The sequence below is a fragment of the Ranitomeya variabilis genome, chromosome 5, assembly GCF_051348905.1.
Source record: "Ranitomeya variabilis isolate aRanVar5 chromosome 5, aRanVar5.hap1, whole genome shotgun sequence".
Lineage (NCBI taxonomy): Eukaryota > Metazoa > Chordata > Amphibia > Anura > Dendrobatidae > Ranitomeya > Ranitomeya variabilis.
Genome location: NC_135236.1, coordinates 658,194,562 through 658,219,740, shown reverse-complemented (window position 1 = coordinate 658,219,740; position 25,179 = coordinate 658,194,562). Strand labels below are relative to the sequence as shown.

Below are 25,179 nucleotides of genomic sequence, written 5' to 3'. Positions count from 1 at the left end.
CGATACCCGATACCCGATACCACAAGAGTATCGGAATCCCGGTATCGGAATTCCGATACAGCAAGTATCGGCCGATACCCGATACTTGCAGCATCGGAATGCTCAACACTAGTGGTAAACTGTGCTTAAGTTCAGTAAAGATGCCATTATTTAATTTGGAAGAGAACTTATGGTTTAGTACAGTGAAGACCTGGTTGTTTAACAGAAAACCTATGGTCCAGTTTCATGAAGGTTCTATGATTTAGTTTGGACTAGAACCTATAGTTTAGTTCAGAAGAGTCTCTATGGTTCAGTTTACAGCAGAACCCATGGTTCATATTAGAAGAGATAGTATGGTTCAGTTTCTCTGAAAACCTATGGTTCAGTTGAGTAGAAACTCTATGGTTTAGTTTGGCAGATAACTTTTGGTTCAGTGGAGACCCTAACTTCAGTTTTGCAGAGAAAGTATGGTTCAGCTCAGTGGAGACTGCAGTTCAGTTTGGAGCAGAACCTATGGTTCAGTTCAGTATAAACAGTTTGGTTTTGTTTGGCAGACAACCTATGGTTCAGTTGAATGGAAACCATAAGGTTTAGTCTGGCAGAGATCTTATGTTTCACTTCAGTTCAGTGAAGACCCCATGGTTTAGTTTGGCAGAGAACCTATGGTTCAGTTGAGTGAAGACACTATGGTTTAGTTGGGCAGAGAACCTATGGTTCAGTTTAGTGGAGACTCCATGGTTTAGTTTGGCAGAGAACCTATGGTTTAGTTCAGGGAAGGCACTATGGTTTAGTTTGGCAGAGAACCTATGGTTCAGTTTAGTGGAGACTCCATAGTTTAGTTTGGCAGAGAACCTATGGTTCAGTACAGTGAAGGCACTATGGTTTAGTTTGGCAGAAAACCTATGGTTCAGTTTAGTGGAGACTCCATGGTTTAGTTTGGCAAAAAAAAACCTTTTGTTCAGTTCAGTGGAATCTCTATGGTTTGGTTTGGAGGAGAACCTATGGTTGACTTCAGTGAAAACCCACTGGAGAACACCTTTAAATAGACCTGAAATGACAGTAGAACATTAAGGCTATGTTCACACGTTCAGGATTTCCATCCTTTTTTTTTCCTGACTGAATCTGCAGGTCTCTGCAGAAAACGCAGGTGCGTTTTTTGGTGCGTTTTTGGTGCGTTTTTGGTGCGTTTTTTGGTGCGTTTTTTAGTGCGGTTTTTTGTGCGTTTTTTTATGCAGTTTTCTCTGCAAATTGTCTGTGTTTGACACAAATAAAGCTTTAACTGCAGTGGGGGAAAAAAAAAAAAGAAATGATGTCATTTCCTTGTCCAACCCTTTTCTTCTTCCATCCTCCATTTTGGGACTAAACACCAAAATGAGTGGACGTGTTTTGAATGACAGCGCTCCGCGTTTTGCGCCGCATGCGTCACTGCAGCGCACGCATCCGGGCGCAGAGGACGCAGCAAGTTGCATTTTTGCTGCGTCCAAAATCAATCCAAAAAAGGACGCATGCGGCGCAAAACGCAGCGTTGTGCATGCGTTTTGCTGCGTTTTACTTTGCGTTGTGTGTTGGGGCGCCGACGCTGCGGCGCACAACGCAAATGTGAACATAGCCTAAGTGCCACGTGCCACGTATTTCAGTGCCACGTGCCACGTATTTAAGTGCCACGTGCCACATATTTCAGTGCCACGTGCCACGTATTTCAGTGCCACGTGCCACGTATTTAAGTGCCACGTGCCACGTATCTCAGTGCCACGTGCCACGTATTTAAGTGCCACGTGCCACGTATTTAAGTGCCACGTGCCACATATTTCAGTGCCACGTGCCACGTATTTCAGTGCCACGTGCCACGTATTTCAGTGCCACGTGCCACGTATTTAAGTGCCACATGCCACGTATTTAAGTGCCACGTGCCACGTATCTCAGTGCCACGTGCCACGTATTTAAGTGCCACGTGCCACGTATTTAAGTGCCACGTGCCACGTATTTAAGTGCCACGTGCCACGTATTTCAGTGCCACGTGCCACGTATTTAAGTGACACGTATCATGTATTTAAGTGACACGTATCATGTATTTAAGTGACACGTATCACGTATAAGTGACACGTGTCACGTATTTAAGTGCCACGTATTTAAGTGCCACGTATCCCACGAAGATTTTCCATGGAGAACAGACACATCCAGAGATATGTCTGCTCTCCACGGATGCAGCAACACACTGACAGGAGCCATAGTTCCTGTCGGTGTGTCACTGCGCATGCGCGAGCGAGTTTACCGGCGGTCATTGACCCCGGCACTCTCGCTTAACGGCAGTGCTGCGTGGGAAAGTTCAACGCAGCTGTACTGCCGTTAACCGAGACGCCGGAGTCATTGAGCTCCGGGACAGTACGCGATACACTGCTAGGAGCTTCGCTCCTGGCAGTGTATCGCCGGAGAGCAGGGGATCGGCGTGGGACACTCGTTTTATGGATTCTGCGGACAGGGAGTATGAATTTGCTTTATTATTTTGCGATTTTTTCCTGGAGGATCGAGGGCTTCGCCTACAAGTGTGCTGTTGGTGAGTATATACTGTGTTATGTGTTGTATGTACTGTACTGTGTGTCATGTATGTGTATTGTGTGTAGGTGTTTGGTGTAACTTTACAATTGTGCTAAGTCGCCGGACACAGGGACAACTCTCCCATCCTAATACCGGATGGGAGTAGTAGTCCATACGGCGACTTAGCACAATGGTGGCACTAGCGTCGCATGGGGACACACACGCACACACACACGCACACACACACGCACACACACACACAGACACACACACACACACACACATACCAAATCAATCAAACGGCCGACACGATCCCCATGCGCCGGTACGCCTCCATGTCTCTCCGCCCACGCACTTCCGGCCCCGCACTTCCGCCGGCTTCCCCGCACTTCCGGCTGCAGCGGTTCTGCACAACAAACCGCAGTAAGGCCATGTTCACACAGTGCGTTTTTTACCGCGGAACCGCGGCGGTTTTGCCGCTGCGGTTCCGCAGCTGTTTTCCATGCAGGGTACAGTACACTGTACCCTATGGAAAACAGGACACACTGTGCACATGGTCCGGAAATTTAAAAAAAAAAGCCGTGCGGAATAGCTCCCGGAAAAAAGAAGGAGCATGTCAATTCTTCTTCCTGAACCGCAGCGGTTCTGCACCCATAGACCTCCATTGTGAGGTCAAAATCGCAGTAAAACCCGCAGATCAAAAATATATCTGCGGGTTTTACTGCGGTTTGTTGTGCAGAACCGCTGCAGCCGGAAGTGCGGGGAAGCCGGCGGAAGTGCGGGGCCGGAAGTGCGTGGGCGGAGAGACATGGAGGCGTACCGGCGCATGGGGATCGTGTCGGCCGTTTGATTGATTTGGTATGTGTGTGTGTGTGTGTGTGTCTGTGTGTGTGTGTGCGTGTGTGTGTGCGTGTGTGTGTGCGTGTGTGTCCCCATGCGACGCTAGTGCCACCATTGTGCTAAGTCGCCGTATGGACTACTACTCCCATCCGGTATTAGGATGGGAGAGTTGTCCCTGTGTCCGGCGACTTAGCACAATTGTAAAGTTACACCAAACACCTACACACAATACACATACATGACACACAGTACAGTACATACAACACATAACACAGTATATACTCACCAACAGCACACTTGTAGGCGAAGCCCTCGATCCTCCAGGAAAAAATCGCAAAATAATAAAGCAAATTCATACTCCCTGTCCGCAGAATCCATAAAACGAGTGTCCCACGCCGATCCCCTGCTCTCCGGCGATACACTGCCAGGAGCGAAGCTCCTAGCAGTGTATCGCGTACTGTCCCGGAGCTCAATGACTCCGGCGTCTCGGTTAACGGCAGTACAGCTGCGTTGAACTTTCCCACGCAGCACTGCCGTTAAGCGAGAGTGCCGGGGTCAATGACCGCCGGTAAACTCGCTCGCGCATGCGCAGTGACACACCGACAGGAACTATGGCTCCTGTCAGTGTGTTGCTGCATCCGTGGAGAGCAGACATATCTCTGGATGTGTCTGTTCTCCATGGAAAATCTTCGTGGGATACGTGGCACTTAAATACGTGGCACTTAAATACGTGACACGTGTCACTTATACGTGATACGTGTCACTTAAATACATGATACGTGTCACTTAAATACATGATACGTGTCACTTAAATACGTGGCACGTGGCACTGAAATACGTGGCACGTGGCACTTAAATACGTGGCACGTGGCACTTAAATACGTGGCACGTGGCACTTAAATACGTGGCACGTGGCACTGAGATACGTGGCACGTGGCACTTAAATACGTGGCATGTGGCACTTAAATACGTGGCACGTGGCACTGAAATACGTGGCACGTGGCACTGAAATATGTGGCACGTGGCACTTAAATACGTGGCACGTGGCACTTAAATACGTGGCACGTGGCACTGAGATACGTGGCACGTGGCACTTAAATACGTGGCACGTGGCACTTAAATACGTGGCACGTGGCACTGAAATACGTGGCACGTGGCACTTAAATACGTGGCACGTGGCACTGAGATACGTGGCACGTGGCACTTAAATACGTGGCACGTGGCACTTAAATACGTGGCACGTGGCACTGAAATACGTGGCACGTGGCACTGAAATATGTGGCACGTGGCACTTAAATACGTGGCACGTGGCACTTAAATACGTGGCACGTGGCACTGAGATACGTGGCACGTGGCACTTAAATACGTGGCACGTGGCACTGAAATACGTGGCACGTGGCACTGAAATATGTGGCACGTGGCACTTAAATACGTGGCACGTGGCACTGAAATACGTGGCACGTGGCACTTAGGCTATGTTCACATTTGCGTTGTGCGCCGCAGCGTCGGCGCCCCAACACACAACGCAAAGTAAAACGCAGCAAAACGCATGCACAACGCTGCGTTTTGCGCCGCATGCGTCCTTTTTTGGATTGATTTTGGACGCAGCAAAAATGCAACTTGCTGCGTCCTCTGCGCCCGGATGCGTGCGCTGCAGTGACGCATGCGGCGCAAAACGCGGAGCGCTGTCATTCAAAACACGTCCACTCATTTTGGTGTTTAGTCCCAAAATGGAGGATGGAAGAAGAAAAGGGTTGGACAAGGAAATGACATCATTTCTTTTTTTTTTTTCCCCCACTGCAGTTAAAGCTTTATTTGTGTCAAACACAGACAATTTGCAGAGAAAACTGCATAAAAAAACGCACAAAAAACCGCACTAAAAAACGCACCAAAAAACGCACCAAAAACGCACCAAAAACGCACCAAAAAACGCACCTGCGTTTTCTGCAGAGACCTGCAGATTCAGTCAGGAAAAAAAAAGGATGGAAATCCTGAACGTGTGAACATAGCCTTAGTCAGTTATCAAAGTTTCATCTGACAGATTCCAGACACTTGAAGACTTCTGAATATTCTTAATAACTTTTACTGTATTTAATTAAGAATAATTCAGACTTTTATCACACAACTTTTTTCTTAAATTCACATTTAATTTTCATTAAAAAAAATCTATGAAATGGAAATATTCACTGAAGATGAAAACTGAAAATTCAAGGTGGAAATTTTGCTAATTGTAGTTTAATCTAGCAATGTCCCCAGTATAAAGTAATGTACATCAGCTGTGATTATCTCCCTTGGGGCCACTGACCCTAATTAATAAGCAAGTAACCAATTAACTTTGCAGAGTATGAGAATTATGTATCGCCAAGAAAACCTGACCTATAAATGGTCTTTGGGGGCCCTCGTTGGACAGTTTGTTTCATATGATAACGGGGTCGGTCAGTGACATTAGATGGAAAATAATCATTAAAAAGCAATAATTGACTTTTGAGGTTTTTTTGTGGGTCGAACCCGGAGCAGCAGCTTCCTTTCTGTGATTAAGTGTAGTATAAAGGCAGATGCCACCCTTTCTTCCAGATAATACTGTTTTGAAGAAAGACAAAGGTAAAAATACATGTAGCCTAAAGACTTTGGGGCTGTCATAGTTGATATTGCACCACTCAGACCTGTACTGATCAGCAAGACAAAGCGAAGCATTTCAGCACAATACAGGAACCCATAGCCGTTCCTCAATGTTTGAGTTACATAAGTATGCTTGGAATCTAATGAGTGGGAAATTACGGTGGGGTCGTTAATGTAAATTCTTAAAAACCTCTTTTCGGCACCTATTGGATACAGACCTAATGACAACCCCTACCAATTCCTCTCACCCATTAGGCTCTAGTAGATACAGAGGCAGACAGAAAGGTAGATAGATGATAGATAGATAGATAATAGATAGATAGATAGATAGATAGATAGATGATAGATAGATAAATAATAGATAGATGATAGGTAGGTAGATAATAGATAGATAGATAGATAGATAGATAGATAGATAGATAGATAGATAGATAGAACAGCTAGATTATGGTACATTTGTGATGCATAAATGTCAGATTGATAGATATGACATTCAATTTCCAAGTGGTAAATTGTTGCACCCACTCATGGATAACATGCCAGCCATCCCTATCACAATCAATTACACTGCTCTCTGCAGAATACAGTAGGTTGTGACAAAATGTAAGGAGTTAATAATAAGACAGTTATGACACCGGAGAACTTTTAATCTATATGTGAATAAATTCCAGTTATAGAATGTAAATACTGTCACCTTCCCTGACATATCTGATACTGGATTGAGAATTTGAACCTCGAACACTTAACACGTTGACCCTGTTATGAACCAACGCGGTATGGAATATACTATCACACCGTATCCTTGTGTGACTGCCTCGGTCTCAATCATTCCCATATCTTAACCCTAGTCCTACGGCTCTAATAACATTGGGGAATATCGATTTACAAGTTTCCTTTTTAAGAAGTCTATCTATCTGTCTATCTATTATCTATCTATCTATTCTATCTACATATCAATCATCTATCTACAGTATCTATCCATCTATTATCTATCTAATATCTATCCTCTATTTATTATCTATTTATCTAATATATATACAGTATATATATATATATATATATATATATATATATAGTATCTATCTATTATCTATCGATTTATCTATGCATCTATCTGTCTATTATCTATCATCTATCTATTATCTATCTATCTATCTATCTATCTATCTCTCTATATATAGTATATAGTATCTATTATCTATCTATCATCTATTATCTATCTATCTATCTATCTATCTATCTATCTATCTATCTATTATCTATCTATTATTTATCTATCTCAGTATAAATATTTATTGGAAATATCAGCAACATCCAATATGAAAGCTTAATTTAATAAAAACATACAGTCGGCTTCTACGTGATGTATTTATTATTGTCACTTTGCCAAGCTATGCCCACCTGATATACCCGCTCATATGTCTTATCCACAGTCTCAGATATTTCATGCAGGTGGCAGCTTTATTGGCTCCTCGTTTATTACTCTGCTTGTAGAGTCTAAGAAGTAACGTTACTCCTTGTGGAGAGTGACATGCCTGACATGCCAGTGTAAGGAGACTTATAGGCCATGCAATGCTTCTCTGGGAAATTAAATATGTAAATTGCCTCGGAAGAGGACTTGAACACTAACACCACCTATTGGAAGTAGCTATCTTAAAAGTCAATAACAACCCTTTAGAGACATGATTTAAGAAAAAAAAAGCAAAACTAAAATCTCAGTTTGCAAAAATGTGTTTTGGGGATGATGCCTCTCCTCAGTCCAAACCATGAGATCTGATTTGGCTGTATGAGAGGTCTCTGACTGGGGTCTAAGGGGTAATGTTTCTCTTTGTGGTTGGTGACATATCTGACATGCTAGTGTAAGGAGACTTAATGGCCGTGCAATGCTTCTCTGGTAAATTAAATATGCAAATTGCCTCTTCAGAGAGGCATGTCACTTTCCACACAGCATGTCAGGCATGTCACTCTCCACAAGGAGAAACATGACCCTTTAGGCTTCTCATACAGCCTATAAGTCTCCTTACACAGGGTCTATACTGACTTTTAGAATTGCTGCCCCCAAAAGGTGGAACTAGAGTTCAAGTTCTCTTCTTCTCTGAAGAAGCAATTTGCATATCCACTTATAGACTTCAGTGCAGCTACCTGAAGAAATAGCATTACCATGCATAGACCGTAGAGTTTGTGACTCAAGCAACGGATCAATGTTATAGGTTATATACTTTTAAGGGTACTCGTATTCCCATTTCCTAAAGTGGTGACATCACTTTATGATTAGTTGGCATTTAACTTCTATGACCTTGTCTGATCCTGAGAACGATTTCTGATTTGGTTCTGCAGCCCCTTCCCTATTTTTCCTTGCAAATAAGCGCTCCTAACCAATGCAGCCTGCATCATTCACTTGAATTAATTCATGCTGCAGATCCCCTGCACAGGGAGTCACTGGGATAAAGGAAAAGACTTATTCATCAATTTAGCTCCTTCACCAGAATTGACAACAATCCCTAATTTTACGAGACTGTGGTGTCTTTTCGGGAACAATCCCGGCAAATTGGGAATGTCCTGAGATAAAAAGGTGGAGGATAGAGTTCAGCAAAAATCATTCGCAGGACCTTCATCCAGTGACCACTTTGGTAGTCCATGACTGCCAGCCCAAAGCCAAGAGAACCTCCTACCTGCCAGGATGTCATGAATCAGACCAGAGAGGTGCCATCGATGTCAGTAGGTAGGGGGTGATTCACTAGGTTCTGGATAGGTGGCCACTTTGTTAGTCCATGTTCGCTAGACCAGATTCGAATGAACCCTCTCTTGTTTGCCAGGATTCCTAGTGCGTCTTCTGATTACTAGGTCCTGAGTGACATCATGCGTTCATCATTCCAGGGAGATGCCAGCAGAACGCGTTTCACTCAGTTCTGGTCAGGTGATCATGGCCTATCGAAGTAAATGCTGGACTTGAGTCCTGAGAGACATCATGCGTTCATCCCGCCAGGGAGACATCAGAGATGCCGGTAGGACGTGATTTACTTGCTCTGGTCGGGTGACCACTTTGATAGTCCATGTGCGTTAGACAAGGTCTGAGTGAACCCCCTCCTATCTGCCAGAATTCCTAGTGGCTATTCTGAGAATTAGGTCCTTCATGACTTCATGCGTTCATCATGCCAAGGAGATGCCGGTAGGATTTGTTTCACTTGGTTCTGGTCAGGTGGTCATGGTCTATCGATTTAAATATTGGACCGGAGCCCTACATATCTTTTTTTCTCAACTGTAAAGGTAGGGTTTGCAGTCAATCTTGGTCAATGGACTGGGAGTTGGGATATCAGAAGGTCAACATCAGTGGTTGAAAGTATGTCTTAAATCTCTGGATCGGTACTGGTCCCAGAGGTTGGATTCCCACTCTCTGGATCGGTACTGGTCCCAGAGGTTGGATTTCCACTTTCTGGATCGTTACTGGTCCCAGAGGTTGGATTCCCACTGATCATAAAATGAAGTCATATCTTAACAATATGATGGGAATACCCCTTCAATATATTGTGGTGGGTTTCACAACATCTATTTTGTTTCTGTAGCTTTCCCCCTGTCCCTGCTAGTGGTCCTGCTCTCATTCATAGTACCCTATGACTACTAGCGCCCTAGGCAGAAGCCTACCATGTCTAAAAGTAATTCCAGTCTTAATGATGATAACTCTAAGCGCTGAAGAGTTATGGAAGTTTCTAACATTCATTAACTGGAAGGCACAAGAGTGTCCAAATGATTCCTATCATCAGATAATAGCCGTGTTTGTCCTTTACCTGATTTTCATAATGAAATCTTCAGCGTACGCTTTCCCCCCTTCCAGATGATTTGTTCACACTTATTATTAATTGAAGCGCCCAACTGCGCTGTCACAGCCAAGCGCTTTTTAATTAATTCACATTAGAACCGGGATCAAGGTGAAGTATTTTAAGGTAATTGCGTAAAAGCAATAGCGACCACAAATTAAATTGATTTATACTGTAGCATTTTGGATCCGGGCCCCTGTCACCTCACTATTCTGCAGGTTAGCTCATAATTTACCTTAATATGCTAATTTCGACCATATTGATAGTCTTTAGTGGCAATTCAGTAGTTAAGTACCGGAATTAAAAGGCTACGACCTAAGCAAATCTATTCGAGGTGCCAAGAACTTTTATTTTCTACCTTAAGGAATTTTAAAAAGGAGTAAAAATGAAGCTCAGAATTTTTTTTTTTTATCAATTCACATAATTAATATCTTAGGACATATTGTAAACAATATAGATGTAATAAAATTCCTTCATTCCGTTCCTTTTGATTCTGATATTCCGGCATGGCAACTATTCGATATCTGCTCTTCATATAGAACCGGCAATTCCATAGTCATGTACGTAGATCGTAATTGATATCGGATCCTCGGGGGCGTAACCAGGAAAATGAAGCTTACTGGGCATGTGCAAAAGGTGCCAATGACATCATCAATAAGCCTCTCTGCTTTGGTCCAAGGATGTAAATATAAGGCTACCACAAATTATTGAATTTTTGATTCTTAGGATAGGTCATCAATATCAGTTTGGTGGAGGTTTGATTCCTAACACCCTCACCATCAGCTGATCGAAGGCTTCCAGCACACCAGAAGTGACCATAGGAAACCTTCTCAAACATGCAAGGGGAGGACATACAAGAACATGCAGATATTACCCCTGGCCGGATTTGAACCTAGGACCTTAGTGTTTCAAGGAAAGAGTGATGACCTCCTATAGACCAATAACTGGACTATTAGGATTAGGAATGTGGCCCGAAATTATTGGGGTCTTTGTAGTAGTGAACATCAGACCTCTGTCTCATGGTGCCCACATGACACATTGTCGTTAAGCGCCAGCAGCCATCCTACAGACCGGTGGGGACTATTCTGGTCTCCATAATGATGTAGACCCAGCATAGACGCCAGCAGTGCTTGTTTATAGACGACGGGCCAAACAGCCGAGCAAGCATGGCACCAAACTAGATCTTGGTAGTCTGGGGGTCTTCCTATGGAAAATTGACTATGCAAGTGTTGTGTTGTATGTTGCTAATGGCAGTGTAAAAATAACACATAACTATATATATACGGTAGGCCTATTGTTAGGGTATTGCCAGGAGCCACAAATATCCATTCCATCTAATGGCCGTAAATCCTCTACGAGGGCAATGCTGATAATCTGATCCTAGATCAACTATGTCCGGTATGCACATTTAACACCGTGAACTTGGCGTGAACCTACTTGTCCGTAATAACGTATATCACTGCCATTACTATTCATCATGAAGAAATCCTTGAAACTTTGTATTAAAGTTACTGTATTCATTTCCTTATCAGTTGGAACCCAAAAATATAATTTGAGAATTAGAAACCAAAACAAGTGGTACTTATTACTTGTGATAAATATGTATGTTTTTTTTACCTGCTCTAATTGCCGCTGTTCTCCCGAATCCGGCGATGTTTTTCTTTTGTTTCTACGCCTCTCCTTTCCTTAGATATGGCCTCCTCTTCCCGCTACATAATGAAAGTCTTTGATAGCCAATTGGGTGTGGTTTTCAAGAAAACGCCCACAGAGAAGAGTTAAGACCACGCCTACTTTGCGTAAAAGATTGGAATTATATACAGGGAAGAAGGGGCCATATCTCGGGAACGGAGAGGCGCAGGGGCAAAAGAAAAACATCGCCGGATTCAGGAGAACAGCGGCATTTACATATGTATTGTAAGAAGTCAGTAAGAAGTCAATAAAATAACCTCAGGCTAATGGATAGTTTAGGGCTCATAAGTTTTTGTTAGTACCATAAATGTAGTGACAGGATCATACTCGACCGCTGCTCCATTCAGTCTCTTAGTGGCTGGAAGAACGGGAATAGAATCCCCCATTCTGAGGATTAGTAGAGGTCCCAGCAGTTGAGACCCTTTTGACCAAGCTTTTATTACCAATACCGTGGATGGCAATGAATGCATAAAGGGCATCTGTTAGTAGGATCAGCCCTCCTACGTCGTCTATATGGGCATGTAGGTCATAGGAAGCTGAATAAAATGATACCTTGATATCTGTAATCCGATGTCTTATTCCAGAGAGATCTACATTTTCTTAATATGTAAATGAGCTGTTAAGATCTATGGGTTGGACATAGATCTCCCTGAGAATCTGCCTCCAGAGCTTATTTAAAATGAAAGACGGAGTTACCAGTGTGAGACGTGTACCTAACACAGAACAGTAGAACTGAACTTTGTCTCAATACAAACACATTTGCAGCAGCAGCTCTGCTGTATTGCAACACTGACTTCCTGCGAGATGAAGGCTGAAGCACTATAAGAAGACACCTACAGATGTGTTTAATGCTGTACTGTGTGAGTTATAATCATACACCGCTCTGCAGTGAGATCAGTTGAGCAGAGAGCGGCCATTGCACATCACACTGGTAGCTCTCTCTTTCTCTTCTTTCAGCAGTGGACTAGGAGGCACGAGACACCTAGTCCTGTAGTGATAATCTCCTGTTGATAAAACACTAATTGTATTGAAACAGCAACACATAGCCCAGTAAGTGACACATCGCTGGAATCGGGATCTCTGCCCCCACTTCATGCTACAGATTACATAGCAAAACATGGTGGCGGATTCCCTTTAAACTTTTGCCCTTGCTCTTCAGCAGCCACTTTAGAAACACTATGGATATCATAGAGGTTAGGATAAGATCTCAAGGTCTATCCAGTGCTGAGACGCAGTTTCCTCATGCACTGTGCTAGCTGTAACTGGCTGCGAATTTAATGGAAGTTACTACCGCCGGTCCGGGGTGCAATGCTCCCTTCAGCGCTTCCTGAATCATCCCATGTATCGGTGTCTCTTTGAAGGTAACAGAGAAAACAGTTCTGTATATCACAGGAGTTAGCGGTAGATATTAGATAGAGATGGTCAGCCTGGGGGATATGTGGTCAACTGATGCCATTGTAGCCCAGCTGAGTTATTTTTGTGTGCCTTTTTACATGGGACTGCCGATTAAACGACGGCAGTATTTTCTACTTTCGGCACACAAAAATAACACAGACCTTACATGTTACATTTCGCGATATCACATCTGAATATCTCTGTACTTGTAAACCGGCTTAAAATCATAATACATAATTACCACTAAAAATCAGGAGCCTTAATGATTTAGACCTGTTTTCGTGTCCTATCTGCCAGCACCATGTTATAGAGTAGGATTCACTGAGCAGATTGATATATAGTTTAGTGGGAAAAGATTCAGTAAAACTTTGTATATTATTGATGTAAATTTCACCTCCAAATCAGCATATGAGTCAAGTGGGCGGAGTGACTTGTTTGACCGCCTACTGGACTCATAAGCTGAGAGGTAGGAGGAATTTACACCAGTAAAATGAAAGTTATATGGAATATTTTCCAGAAAGCTAGATATATTAATCTGCTCAGCTATTCTCGCTCTATAACATTTTGATAAGTTCCATATATTATTTTTAAGCCAGGGGCCTTAAAGTGGCTGTCCACCTTTAGGGACAATATGCTTTTCATTACTTATATTCATTTATTTGAGGACAAAAATCATTTTTGCAATTGGGTTTCATTAAAAATGTAGCAATTTTTTTTTAATGAAAACCATTGCAAAAATAATTTTGAGACCAAAATATCTTCCCAAAGGTGGACAACCCCTTTAATTGTAAACTTGTATGTGTGACTGCTCTTTAGGTCACTAGAAGCCATATTTAGATAGGTCCCCTAGCGGTGGCTTGAAATAGATGAGAGTTTAACCCAGGGCTGTGGAGTCGGAGTCAGAGTCGGTGTCCATTTTGATGGAGTAGGAGTCAGAGTCCATTTTGGTGGAGTCGGAGTCAGTCGGAGTCGGTGTCCATTTTGGTGGAGTCAGAGTCGGAGTCAGAGTCCATTTTGGTGGCGTCAGAGTCGGAGTCAGTGTCCATTTTGGTGGAGTCGGAGTCAGAGTCGGAATCAGTGTCCATTTTGGTGGAGTCGAAGTCAGTGTCCATTTTGGTGGAGACGGAGGCGGTGTAAAATAGATTGTCTCCTAAAATATATAATACATTCGGTTCAATAGTTCCGTGCAGGATGTGTTGTAAATGTTTTCATAAGAATTTGGGAAAGTTATGAAATGTCCTATAAATGTTTGTTCTGTTCCTGATCTAAGGATCTCGGCTTTTGGTTGATCTGTTTAACCTTTGAAGCACCACTGACGAGGTCTAACGATTCTTCTGGAATAGTTTCATTGGATATGGAATTCGTCAATCTGACTGATGGTATTTTTTATTAAATTAATGCAAAATGAAGAATATGCCTAAAAATGAACTTCTCCTGAACTAGGGCAATTCATTTTTATCACCAAGTCTCGAAATGTGGGTTATTGTCAACAGCATTCGTCTTGAGTCCATGAGCGGTGATGTCAATATGAACCCTGACAAAGCTACAAGACCTAAAATGCTCAAGAGTTTCCATCGGAGGCAAAAGACAGATTACAAAACCAGTGATGAAAAGCAGAGCTCAGGTGACAACGCTCTAAATAGTAACATCAATGGAAGCAATGGGTGGATGAAAAGTGAAAAGTCCCACCACCGCTCCCCCAATAACCTATGAGATATATTAGAGTAGCTATTGGTAAATCAAGAAACCAAAAATATACATGACTTATTCTTGTAATTGTGGACCAAAATGGTGGTTCCCAATGTTAAAAGAGGTCTTATAGAGTTATTCAACTCTTTAGAATGGACTCTAACGGCAACCAATGGCTTCTTGCAGCTTGGTCTCCTTTAACTGTTGCAAAGGTTCAGTTTACTCCTCTGATCTTGTAGCCAAATACCTTGGCCAAGGAAACCTGAGTTATTGGGTATTGACCACCCAGGCACCTGGTTGGCACCACCAGCTATGCTCCTGCTTGATCCAAAGTAAACACATAGTGGTGGTTATTTTTGTGCCAGAACTTTGGTTCATCCAAAGAACCTCTGGTATATTGGTAAGACATTACAGCGCTGGAGGTGCTACAGATTGGCATGGTCCATTCTCTTCCGCATGGACAGTGCAAATAGGCCTATGCACGGTAATGAAAGAAACAGTATGGTAGTCAGGAAAGAAGAGGATTAATATGAAAGGAAAGAGCAATAGGAAGGTAAGACACGTTAGGAAGGTGAGGAGCAATAAAAAGGTAAGGAGAGACAGGAAGGTGAGGAGTGATAGGCTAAGGAGCAATAGGAAGATGAGGAACAATATGAAAGTGAAGAGCAATAGGAAGATGAGGAATGGTTCGGATGGTTAGGACACGGAGGTATAGAAAGGTAAGATGGGATTAGAAAGTGAAGAGCAATAGCAAGACCAGGAACTTTAGGATGGTGAGGAGTGAAAGGAAGGTGAAAAACTATAGGAAGATAAGGACTAGGAGCAATAACAAGAGAAGCTATAGGAAGATTAAGAGGAAGTCAAGGAATTATATGAAGGTAAGGAGCAATCAGACAAGGAGGACTAGGAAGTTGAGGAACATTTAGAAAATGAGAAGGTGAGCAGCAAACCAAAGGTGAGAAGCAGTAAGAAGGTGAGAGATTATAAGGTGAGTAGCAATAGAAAGATGAGGAAGAATCAGAAGGCAAGGAGTGATAGGAGATTGAGGAGCAATAGGAAGACAAGGAGTAATAGAAGTGTGAGAAGCTCTAGATGAGGAGCGATAGAAACGTGATGAGCGATAGAAAAATGAGGAGCAATAGCTTAGGAGTGATAGGAAGATGGAGAGCAATGAAAAGGTGAGGAGTGGTAGAATGGTGGGGAGCACTGGAAAGGTGAGATGCGATAGAAAGGTGAGGGTGAGGAGCTATAAAATTATGAGGAGCGATCAAAAGGTGAGGAGTGATAGAAAGGTGAGGAGCAATGGAAAGGTGAGGAGCGATAGGAAGGTGAGGAGTGATAGGAAGGTGAGGAGCGATGGGAAGGTGAGGAGTGAAAGCAAGGTGAGGAGCGATAGGAAGGTGAGGAGTGATAGAAAGGTAAGGAGCAATGGAAAGGTGAGGAGCGATAGGAAGGTGAGGAGCGATAGGAAGGTGAGGAGTGATGGGAAGGTGAGGAGTGAAAGGAAGGTGAGGAGCGATAGGAAGGTGAGGAGTGATAGAAAAGTGAGGAGCAATGGAAAGGTGAGGAGCGATGAGAAGGTGAGGAGCGATGGGAAGGTGAGGAGTGAAAGGAAGGTGAGGAGTGATAGTGCAGCGCCCCAGAGTCCTGGTCGTTGCAGTAATGTCGCTCTGCCACTAAGGGGAGTGATGTTACGTCTGATTGCACTAAAGGAGTTTCTCTGACCAGGTAATACTCACACTACACTTCACACTCCGGCCACCAGGGGGGGTGGTTCTATCTAGTAGGCCACTCCTCACACTGTGGTAAAACTGGGGGTTGGACAGGGAGACGGGGAGAGAAGTAACTGGGAAGAGCTAGTGACAGGACCTGTCAGGGATGGGATCCTGGCAGACTCCTAAGAGCAGAACTAACCAGTGAACAACGGGAATACAGTAAAGAGGAATTAGGACCAGAAGGAGTCGTGCTGTTAGACCGAGGCAACATCCTTCTGAGGCGCAAATAGTCGGTGGCCGGAACGCCGAGCAAGTAAGAGACTCTAAGTACTACTGCAAACCACGGCCGGACAGCCAATTATAGGTTGGCTGTCTCACACAAATCACCTAAGCAGACAACGGAGGCAGCTGTGGGAGAGGGGTGACTCTAGGGTCCCGGAAGAACTCCAGGCCTACCCCGTCATACGGGTGCGTCCTACCATATCATCTGGGGGACGGAGAGAACGAACATCAGAGACAGGCAGAATCAGTTGTGAGGACTATCCCGGGAGCTCAGCAGGGAAGAACTACAACACCCAGCGCTAGAAGGTAGACACTGATTCCCACCTGTAAAGGGAACTCCTGATGTGCCTTTGGACCGGCCGGTCTCTGACAGCCCTGTTGACAGCGCTCTGGACTGAGGACTCTAAAACCTTCAGTAAAGAGGTAAAGAGACTGCAACCTGGTGTCCTCGTTATTTACTACGACCTACACTGCACCGCAACATCACCACCATTTACCACCACTTTTCATTGGACGCCCCTCAGCAGGGTCACGGACCGGGTCTAGCCACCGTGACAACCCCAGAACAGAGACTCAGAGGCCCGGTACCGGGTACCCCTCGGCCCTGCGGCAGTGGGGGTGCTCCATTTTGGCGTCACGAACAGGATCTACTTAAGCCTGAAGAATCAGGTCATGTGTGCCTTGGAACTGTGATTTATTGTGCTTGGACTGTAACTTATTGCAAAGACTGTGCGTCGACAATTGCCGCCAAGAGTTCCCGCCACGATTCGCCATCGCAGTGTGCGGAGGGAGGAGCCACAGCTTCGTGGGCGGAACCGGCCAAAAGAAGCGCGGAACGAGAAAGCGCGGTAACGTGCCGATCCCGGAAGAGGAACCCCGATCTCCAGCAGGTTAGTGGAGGAAGGGCCAGCCATGTCCGAGTCGGGAGGAGCGGAGGAGGAGGCTGCAACCGGGGACGCAGGGGCACCTCCGGGCCCCGCAGCGGGCGAAGCCGCGGCCCTAATACCACCACCGGTTGCCGCAGAACCCGCTGCCCCCAGCAGTCAGTCGGACACTGCCGCTACCACAAAGGCCATAATGCCCTTCTCTATGCCGTACCTGCCCGGAGCGGCCTGGCTCCCGCGATACTCCGGGGAGTCGCATACATTCACTGACTTTAAGGAAGGGCTCTGCAGCCTGCTCGAGTTCTATCCCCTGACAGAGCCTCAGAAGGTTCATATGATAACCGGCCAACTCTTTGGGGCGGCTCTGAGAGAATTAAAGTCCTGGCCCACCGAGGATAAGGGGACTGCACAGCAGATTTTTGCAAAGCTTAAAGCCACCTTCGATACTCGCACTGCTACAGAAATTAAACTGACTTTCTATGGATGCAAACAGAGACCGCAGGATAGCTTACGGGATTATGCCCTTAATCTCCAGGAGGCGATGCGGGCCATTAAGCAGAGTGACCCCGGCAGCATGCAAGATGAGGATAAACTCCTGAAGGAGCGGTTCATTGAGGGGCTCCTGTACAGTCACCAAAGGGGCCAATTGCACTTCCTGGCCATGCAGAATCCAGACTTGACTTTTGCGCAATTCAAGGATAAAGCTATCCAGGCACTGCAGGAGCGACAACCCAGCCGTGCAATACCACCCAGGCACCCCGCTCTCACATACCACCAGGAGGTGGCATCGGATGCCCCGGTTGCCGCGGAGGCCGACGCCCAGAGCTTCGAGGACGACTCCCCTGCAGGACTCCGCCTTCAGATGAAGGAGCTGACCAAGAGCATTGCTGCCCTAGCCCGGACGGTGCAGTCCCTACAGGAGGCCCCCAAGGAAAAGATCCAGCTAGCCTCCAGACCAGAAGATGTCCCCTGGACGCGACAGAAGAGGACTCCACCGACCAGAGGCCGGGACAGCGATCGCTTCCATCAGGACGGACGACCCATCTGCCGCCGCTGTCACCACGTGGGCCACCTTGCAAGGTACTGTCCTTTAAACGAGCAACCCCTGGGGCAAAGCGCCAACCCCCAGGAGTAGGACGGTCAGGCCCGCAGCATTGGAGAACCAAGTATATTGGAGGGCGACCAGTTCTCCCTGTAGTGGTTAATGGGATCCCCTTGAATGCTTTGCTGGACACCGGTTCCCAGGTGACGACTATACCTTATGTGCTTTATAAACGGTATTGGGAGGACACCGATATTACTCGTGGCCCTGACGATGATTTCACCATAATAGCCAGTAATGGTCAGCCGTTGCCACAAGTGGGGTATAAGGAGGTCACCATCAAGGTGGGGCGGGTGGAATTGAAAACCCAAGGGATTGTGATTGTTGATATTGATCGTCGAGAATGTAATCCCATGATGACTCTTGGTACTAATGTTATAGAAAATTGTCTTGCAGAAGTTATTGTTTTGTTGCAACAGGTGGCAGAAACCGCTGGCCACAGTGAGCAATGTGCCCTGCAAAAAGAAATCAGAGCTCTGATGCAGAGACAGCAGGTAGAGCTGACTGGTGGTGAGATTGGTCGTGTCACTGTGAGTGATTCAAACCCCATCGCGATACCCCCCAGGAGTGAAATGTTAATATGGTGTCGGGCAGCCATAGGCATCAGGGGAAAGGACTACCAGGCCTTGGTGGAACCCGTATATTCAGACAATAGGCCTACTATCCTGACAGCCCGGGGGGTGGTCGACGTTCGCCAGGGGAGGGTGCCTGTACGTGTCCTCAATTGTGGGGAGGAAGAAGTTCACCTCACCAAGTATGCCACGCTCGCTAAATTGTTCACTGTTAATAATAGTGTGATACAGGCACCTGAACCCTTGGTCCCGTCAAACGTGGCGGAGGACAACGGTTCTGCAGAGCACTCGAAAGACTGGTGTCGGGAATTGCATGTGGGCACTGACTCTACCCCATCCCATCAAAAACAGGGGGCCTACAGGGTGGTACACGAGTACGAGCAGGTATTCAGCAAACACCCCTTAGATTTTGGGCAGGTGAAAGGGATCCAACATCATATCCCCACGGGAGATCACCGACCCATAAAAGATAGATATCGCCCTGTACCCCCAGCTCATTACCAGTGTGCCAAAGACATGTTGCGGGAAATGAAGGAGGCTGGGGTGGTGAGAGACAGCTGTAGCCCCTGGGCAGCTCCGTTAGTCCTTGTTAAAAAGAAAGATGGTACAATGAGGATGTGTGTTGATTACAGGCAGTTGAATCGCATTACACATAAGGACGCATACCCACTGCCCAGGATAGAGGAGTTTCTGGCTGCTTTAAAATCGGCTAACTATTTCTCTACCTTAGATCTCACCAGTGGGTACTGGCAGGTTCCTGTGGCGGAGGCAGACAAAGAGAAGACGGCCTTCACGACACCAATGGGTCTCTGCGAATTCAATTACATGCCCTTCGGATTGTGCAATGCTCCAGGGACGTTCCAGAGGATGATGGAGTGCTGCCTGGGACACATGAACTTTGAAACCGTGCTGCTGTATTTGGATGATGTTATTGTTTTCTCTAAGACCTATGAAGACCATCTGAAGCACCTGGCCGAGGTGTTTGAAGCTTTGCCTAACTTTGGCTTAAAGGTGAAACCGTCCAAGTGTCATCTGCTGAAACCTAAAGTGCAGTACCTGGGCCATGTGGTGAGCGCTGAAGGAGTGGCCTCAGACCCGGACAAGGTCACGGTTATCAAGGACTGGCCAAAGCCCAGTGACCTCCACGAAGTCCGGCAGTTCCTCGGGCTGGTAGGCTATTACCGGAGGTTCATTAAGGACTTCACCAAGAAGGCCGCACCCTTGCAAAACCTGTTGGTGGGCCAACCAAAGAAGACCAAGGGGAGAAACACCCCATTTGATTGGAATGAGGAGCTAGAGGAATCCTTCACTTGTTTGAAGTCGGCACTGACGGGCGAAGAGGTACTGGCCTACCCCGAATACGACCAGCCGTTTGTGCTGTACACGGATGCCAGCAATGTGGGATTGGGAGCCGTGCTGTCCCAGGTCCAGAAAGGCAAAGAGAGGGTGATCGCTTACGCCAGCAGGAAACTCCGTCCCACGGAAAGAAACCCTGACAACTACAGTTCCTTTAAGCTGGAATTCCTTGCCATCGTCTGGGCAGTGACAGAGAGGTTCAAACACTACCTGGCCTCTGCGAAATTCACCGTCTTCACCGATAACAATCCGCTAACGCATCTGGATACTGCCAAACTCGGGGCCTTGGAACAGCGGTGGATGGCCCGGCAGTCCAACTACGATTTCACCAGCAAGTACCGGGCAGGACACAAGAATGCCAATGCCGATGCCTTGTCCCGAATGCCCAATTTGCCAGAAACGAGAGAAGACCCGGAGGCACTTGAAGAGGTGGAGCTGCCTGCCTTCCATCGCCCCAAAGCCACTCAGAACTCTCATCATGTGAAGAACAGGCACAAGAACCAACCGGATGCCACGCTGAATCCCTTGCCCCATCACGGATGGGCGGAAACTCAGGATGGTGACCCCGCGGTCCGTCGGGTGAAGGAGCTCTTGACGCAGGCAGGGTTGCACCCCGGCCCAGATGATCCCCAGGAGACCCAACAGCTGTGGAAGGGGAGAAGCAAACTGTTTATCCATGATGGCAAGCTGTGCCGGAGGAGCATCGACCCACGTACTCACGAATTGGTGTGGCAGATAGTGGTGCCAAGGCGAGATGCGCCCATGGTTCTGGGAGCCTACCACGATGGAGCCGGACACTTCGGATGGAGGAAGCTAGAGAGGCTACTCCGAGGGAGGTTCTATTGGATTGGCATGAAGAGAGCCATTGAGAAGTGGTGTCGGGAGTGTGGTCCATGTAGCCTATGCAGGAAGGACCATGGTAGTCAACGGGCTCCCCTGCGGCCTATCATCACCAAACGGCCGCTCGAACTGGTCACACTGGATCATGTGAAGCTGACACCTAGCCGGTCTGGCTATGTCTACGCTCTTACCATCGTAGATCACTACTCCAGATTTTTGGTGGTCGTACCTGTCAAGGATCTCACGGCCAGGACTGCCGCCAAAGCCTTCCAGCAGTACTTTTGTAGGCCCCATGGCTACTCGGAGAAGGTACTGACCGATCAGGGACCAGCATTCGAAGCAGAAGTGTTTCAAGAGTTCTGCCAACTGTACGGGTGTAAGATCAGAACCACACCGTACCACCCTCAAACCAATGGGATGTGCGAGAAGATGAACCAAGTGGTGATCGACTTATTGAAGACCTTACCTGTAGAGGAACGGAACATGTGGCCGACCAAGTTGCCTGACTTGGTGGATATGTACAACCACATCCCAGTAAATTCCACCAACTGCACTCCAGCGTACCTGATGCGAGGAAGGTCCAGCCAGTTACCTGTTGATCTGGACATGGGGGTCCTAGTCCCCGAAGATACCTTGTCGGATGCAGATTGGGATGCAGAAAGGCAGCGAAGGTACCGCCAAGTACAGGAGTGCGTGGAAAGAAGTCTCGCCCAGGCTAGGCAAAAACAAGAAAGGGACTACAACCAGCATGCTCCTGCGATTCCCCTGTCACCTGGTGAGCAAGTACTCAAACGAAAGAGGAGGCTACACAAGCTCGACGACCAATGGGAAGCGGAACCGTATACCATCCTGCCATCCGATTTTGACAACACGAAGGTCTGTCTCATCAGCAAGGACGGAGGAGAGACCTCGACAGCGATATCCAGGGATCACCTTAAGGTCTGCCCCGATAAGTTGAGAGAGAGGGACACGGCCCCAGGAAACTCCCCACCGGTGGAAACGGAGAAAATGATCCACACCGTCCTTGGAGACTTTCCCGAGTCCTGGACTCAGATAAATTAGGCCATCGTGGTACCTGTTCTAATGTTTCACCAGCCGGACCCACCAGAAACAATAGTGGTACCAGATCATCCGGCCCCGCTACCTCAACAAGCCCTACCTGAAGATGCAGCGCCGACTGTTGAACTGGCGAGTCCTGCCTCTGCTATCGGCGAGCCTGCCGTACCCACTGTTGCTGGTAGCAGCCCTGAGAGCTCTAGCCTGCCCGTGCTACCCAGACTCACTAGAAGTGTAGCTAGGAGGCAGTACACTACACCAGCGGTAGCAAGCATAGTGGGCCCGGTTAGGCCAGTAGCAACCCCTGCGCTGCGAAGGTCCACGCGCAGCACTCAGAATCAAACTCCCCTCCGCTACAAAACTTGGAGGTATTAATAGGGGCTGCTATGTAGTTGAAATTGTTTGTGTACATATCTTTTGTTACAGGTTGTAAAATGGACAATAGAGTAATGGACGGTGAATTGCTCAAAAACTTCTAAAAGGGGGGGGACCCCCTTGTTTACCCAGGGTCCCCGCTATTTCAACCACTGAACTGAGAGTCATAAACTGTGCATGACCTAACTTTCGCAACGTTCAAGAGTCCTCACCTCCCATAAAGGGAAGCACTGCTATGTTTAATTGTTTATGATATTTCAAAATTTTGTGTGTTTTCTGTTAACATGTAATGTTGTTCTTTTTTTCCCAGTCCGGGAGTACTGGATTTAACAGGGGGGGAGTGCAGTGCCCCAGAGTCCTGGTCGTTGCAGTAATGTCGCTCTGCCACTAAGGGGAGTGATGTTACGTCTGATTGCACTAAAGGAGTTTCTCTGACCAGGTAACACTCACACTACACTTCACACTCCGGCCACCAGGGGGGGTGGTTCTATCTAGTAGGCCACTCCTCACACTCTGGTAAAACTGGGGGTTGGACAGGGAGAGAAGTAACTGGGAAGAGCTAGTGAGAGGACCTGTCAGGGATGGGATCCTGGCAGACTCCTAAGAGCAGAACTAACCAGTGAACAACGGGAATACAGTAAAGAGGAATTAGGACCAGAAGGAGTCGTGCTGTTAGACCGAGGCAACATCCTTCTGAGGCGCAAATAGTCGGTGGCCGGAACGCCGAGCAAGTAAGAGACTCTAAGTACTACTGCAAACCACGGCCGGACAGCCAATTATAGGTTGGCTGTCTCACACAAATCACCTAAGCAGACAACGGAGGCAGCTGTGGGAGAGGGGCGACTCTAGGGTCCCGGAAGAACTCCAGGCCTACCCCGTCATACGGGTGCGTCCTACCATATCATCTGGGGGACGGAGAGAACGAACATCAGAGAATCAGTTGTGAGGACTATCCCGGGAGCTCAGCAGGGAAGAACTACAACACCCAGCGCTAGAAGGTAGACACTGATTCTCACCTGTAAAGGGAACTCCTGATGTGCCTTTGGACCAGCCGGTCTCTGACAGCCCTGTTGACAGCGCTCTGGACTGAGGACTCTAAAACCTTCAGTAAAGAGGTAAAGAGACTGCAACCTGGTGTCCTCGTTATTTACTACGACCTACACTGCACCGCAACATCACCACCATTTACCACCACTTTTCATTGGACGCCCCTCAGCAGGGTCACGGACCAGGTCTAGCCACCGTGAGAACCCCAGAGCCAGAGACTCAGAGGCCCGGTACCGGGTACCCCTCGGCCCTGCGGCAGTGGGGGCGCTCCAATAGAAAGTTGAGGAGCAATGGAAAGGTGAGGAGCGATAGGAAGGTGAGGAGTGATAGGAAGGTGAGGAGCGATAGGAAGGTGAGGAGTGATAGAAAGGTGAGGAGCAATGGAAAGGTGAGGAGCAATAGGAAGGTGAGAAGCGATAGGAAGTTGAGGAGCGATGGGAAGGTGAGGAGCAATAGGAAGGTGAGGAGCGATGGGAAGGTGAGGAGTGAAAGGAAGGTGAGGAGCGATAGGAAGGTGAGGAGCGATAGGAAGGTGAGGAGCGATAGGAAGGCGAGGGGCGATGGAAAGGTGAGGAGCGATAGGAAGGTGAGGAGCGATAGAATGGTGAGGAGCGATGGAAAGGTGAGGAGCGATAGGAAGGTGAGGAGCAATAGAAAGGTGAGGAGTGAAAGGAAGGTGAGGAGCGATAGGAAGGTGAGGAGCGATGGGAGGTTGAGGAGCGATAGGAAAGTGAGAAGCGGTAGGAAGGTGAGTCATAGCCTAGAAGAGATAGGAAGATGGGGAGCAATAGAAGGATTGGAATAACATGAAGGTAATTGTCTTCATATTATTGACACAACCTGAGTGTGATGGTCTGAACCAGTTGTCGTCGGGGCCCCAAAATGACTTTGCCAAGTTCTCCCTTACCCTCTATGTTTGTTTGCTCCACTTTTTTTTCTCTAAATTTACTTTATGATTTAGGAAAACATTTTACCGAGTATTTAAAATGTACATTTGGAGGCCGCTGTTATTACCGCAGTGCATTGTTTTGACTAACAGAAGCCGGAGCAGCATGAATCTTCATAATGTTTTCACGTAATCTTCAATCTGAAAAGAAAAAAATAAATGTAAATGTAATAGAGTAAGTCATGGTGATGAATGTGTCCCGGCGGAGGTAGAGCGTTTGTTTGTCCTGGCTCACTTTCAGCTCCATTTCTATGCTTCACTACAGTCTCAGAGACCTCCCAGGTCTTGTCGTCTAAATAGTTATCAGCAGATGACTTCAGAATAGATTGTATTATAGAAGCTCCCGCCAGGAGCCGTCTATTCCAGCTTCATACAATACTGCACAATAATGCTGCACAGAAGACGAGGGAAGACTATCATTGTGTATCAGTGTCTGACTATCT

The 25,179-nt window shown here is 46.7% G+C and overlaps 1 protein-coding gene across 1 annotated transcript in view; it reads left to right on the top strand.

The window, feature by feature from the left end:
• Positions 1-25,179, top strand: part of TSPAN9 (tetraspanin 9) — a 469,239-nt gene that overhangs the window by 91,819 nt on the left and 352,241 nt on the right. The gene's annotated exons all lie outside the window — the stretch shown is intronic.